General features: G+C 34.6%; 1 pseudogene; it reads left to right on the top strand.

Moving 5' to 3' along the window:
• Nucleotides 1-1140: 1140 nt before the first annotated feature.
• Nucleotides 1141-1548, top strand: LOC116635767 (annotated as a pseudogene).
• Nucleotides 1549-3767: the final 2219 nt, after the last annotated feature.

Here is a 3767-nt window from a genome sequence, read left to right as displayed (position 1 = left end):
GATTTGGCAAAACTGATCCAATTGCAAGTGTTTTGTTGCATGTCAATTGTACTTCAATAAAACTAATTTTTAAAAGATGATAAATAGGGTGCCTGGGTGGCTCAGTTGATTAAGCGTCTGCCTTTGGCGCAGGTCATGATCCCAGGGTCTTGGGATTGCGTCCCGCATCAGGATCCCTGCTCAGCGGGGAGCCTGCTTCTCTGTCTCCCTCTTCCTGCCACTCCCCCTGCTTGTGCTCTTTCTCTCTGTCAAATAAATAAATAAAATATTTGAAAAAAAAAGAGGAAAAATAATCCTACAACAGGTAGAAGTCCTATAAATATAGCATGCATTCTATTTTTAAAATGCTATTTTAGGGGCACCTGGGTGGGTCAGTTGGTTAGGTGTCTGCCTTCGCTCGGGTCATGATCCCGGGGTCCTGGGATTGAGCCCCGCATCGAGCTCCCTGCTCGGCGGGAAGCCTGCTTCTCCCTCCCCCTCTGCCTCCTGCTCTGCCTATATGTGCTCTCTATCTCTCTGTCAAATAAATAAATAAAATCTTTTAAAAAATGCTATTTTACTCTTTAATCCATGGAATTTTATTTAATTTAACTTTTGGGATTAATATACCATTTCTCTCTTTTTTTTTTTTTCCCATATAGGTCAATATCTGATCAAAGTTTATTGAATCCTCAATTAATCTATCATGAATATTAGTTTTTACTATATAGACTATAAATTATATTGATCTATGCCAAAGTGGACTCAAATGTTTATGGTTTCCTTGACATTGAATAAAAGATTTTAGCATACAAAATTTGGACACTGGTGGCTGTGGGTATGTCTTTCTTCAGATTCTTAAGCAACTTCAAGATATGAAAAATATTAATAACTACTTCCTATAGGGGGTATGATAACTCATAGGTACTTTGTTTTTTTCAATAGCATATAATGCTTTGACATTTCTTACATGTGGAATTTGTGCCATGATAACCACTGTATCTCTACATATAGTTCATACAGACATTAATGAAAATCCACATATTACCTGGAAATACATCTTTCAACAAAATATAGAATAAGAATAAAAATTAAACACTTCCTTCCCCTCTCTTCCTCGGCGCTGCCTGCGGAGGTGGCAGCCATCTGTTACTGGGCATCATGGCTGCCCTCAGACCTCTGGTGAAGCCCAAGATGGTTAAAAAGAGGACCAAGAAGTTCATCCGGCATGAGTTAGACCGCTATGTCAAAATTAAGTGCAACTGGCAGAAACCCAGATTCATTGACAATAGGGTGCGCAGAAGATTCAAGGGCCAGATCTTGATGCCCAACATTGGTTACGGGAGCAACAGGAAAACAAAGCACATGTTGCCCAGTGGCTTCCGGAAGTTCCTAGTCCACAACGTCAAGGAGCTTGAAGTGCTGCTGATGTGCAACAAATCTTACTGTGCAGAGATTGCTCACAGTGTCTCATCCTAGAACCGCAAAGCTATTGTGGAAAGAGCAGCTCAACTGGCGATCAGAGTCACCAGTCCCAACGCCAGGCAGCCTGCGCAGCGAAAAAAATGAATAGACAGCTTGTTGTGTGCGTCTTATTTGTGTTAATAAAACCGTAAAACTACCATCAAAAAAAAAAAAAGAATAAAAATTAAACAGAACCTAGTTTAATGAAAATATATTTTCTATAAGAGAGAATTCTGAAACCATGTGAACATTAAAATTAATAGCTTATTTTCATTCTGCACATTAATCAACAAAAGGCATCCTTTGAAAGTACCAACAATGGTGAGGTTGATTTCATAGTGGTTTCCCCATATAAATCATTCTACCATAGGGAATCTATTTTTATAACAGAACCTTACTGTTTTAGAAACCTCTCAGTAATGATCATCATGTTAGAAGAAAATTATGTTCCTTAATAAATGAGAATCAATTTTAGGAAGATAAATACATTAAGCCTTCCATTAATTATTTCTAAATCAGTTTTAATAAACAAATGCACGTGAACATGTATTTTTTTGTTTTTGCAGAAGTTGCTTTATACAACTGATTATTTTTACTTCAGATTTATCGTGTGTTATTCCCACATGCTCTATAAATCTTTGAGAGTATTGTGTGCATCTTTTTGGTGAAAAATAAAGTGGTATTCATACATCCTAAGGTGCCAGAGAGAAAAGCTTGGTAGTTTAATCTTTGTAATGTTTTATACTAGGGGGCCATTTTCCTTCATTTTCCCTTCTTTTCTCTCTATCCACTAGTTTAATTATCAATAGATACAATGAAGAGTAGATGCTACATGAGCCACTCATCCTGAAATAGATTCTGTGAGAATCTGCTTAATAGTTTTACGGTCCTGAGCTACATGTGAATCTTCTTTTAATGACTAGAGAGGTATTTAGAAACTAATTCAGTAAAACAGAATTAAATTCTTAAGTTTCTTATGTAAATGTCTTAAATTTGCCAAACTAATAAAATAATATTTATAGAATCTGAGATGATCACAACATATGGAAATATGTGTTTTTCTTCAAGATAGTCCTTTTCAGAAAATTAACAACTTTTCTTATGATTATTTGGTATAATGTTTTTAATTTTTGTCCTATTAAGAAAAGCTTTGAGGGGCACCTGGGTGGTGCAGTCAGTTAAGTAACCAACTCTTGGTTTCAGCTCAGGTGGTGATCTCAAGTCTGAGATCAAGCTTACATCGGGCTCTGCACTCAGAGCAGAGACTGCTTAAGATTCTCTCTCCCTCTCACTCTGCTCCTCACACCCTCCTCTCTCTAAAATAAATAATTAAATCTTAAAAAAAAATACAAAAGAAAAGCTTTAAGTTATAGTGAAAGTGCACTGGGCTCGAAGGTGGAGGACCTGGGCTTTAATTCTCCTGTGATTTCGAAATCTGTGTTGAAGGCTCCACATTAACATCAATAAAATGGCAATGAAGCAGTAGGCCATTGAAAACTACATGTTTTAAGGTCAAAAAGCGTGTCTTTGGAGTCAGGATACAGCATCAGATTGAAATCTTAATCTTTAAAAATTCAATTTCTCATCTATAAAAGTGAAAACAACAAAACTCACTTACCTTATTAGTATAGTGCATGTCATATAGTGAATACATAATAAATCTTAAACTGGATTTTTTTCTTCTGTTTTCATCCTTCAAGAAATTTGAGAAATTTATATAAACTTTGTTATTGCTGCCTTGGAGAAACACCATTCATAAGAAGCATAGCTTTACATCTCAAGAGAAAAAAGTTCAATTTTTTTTTTTAATGAGATTTGAGATAACCCAAAACCATTCATACAGACTGATTATAGTATGAAAGGTTAATGTATATTTGAATAAGATCTGGTAGATTTGTATGTAAAGTTCACAATAAATGTTGGTTTAATAGGCTCACTTCAAGATAGACAATCTTATAAATCATGATTGAATAAACTTTTCTAAAATTTAAAATGTCTTCAACATTTAATGGCATTAGGGAAATTCACTAAAGACTAAAGATTCTTAAAATATAATACGATATATTTTATCCCTTGTAAGACATCACAGCAGTGACAACTAGTTATGAAATATTTCATTATATTTAATAGTCTTTAATAAAGCACTACTTTAGCTTGAATATTTTCCTTTTTTATTTCTTAATGAATTTGATTTTATATGGTTTTTCCCCTAGAAGATTTCAATACTCTAATGTTTAATTGAGTAGAATATGTAAAAATCTCTATTAGTTTTGCAGAATATATGGACTTTGTCAGCAATGATCACCACATATTTAGATAAATTT

Source organism: Phoca vitulina, unplaced genomic scaffold (assembly GCF_004348235.1).
Source record: "Phoca vitulina isolate PV1807 unplaced genomic scaffold, GSC_HSeal_1.0 scaffold11, whole genome shotgun sequence".
Classification (NCBI taxonomy): domain Eukaryota; kingdom Metazoa; phylum Chordata; class Mammalia; order Carnivora; family Phocidae; genus Phoca; species Phoca vitulina.
The sequence above is the reverse complement of the archived record's forward strand: the minus strand, read 5'-3'. Positions and strand labels throughout refer to the sequence as shown.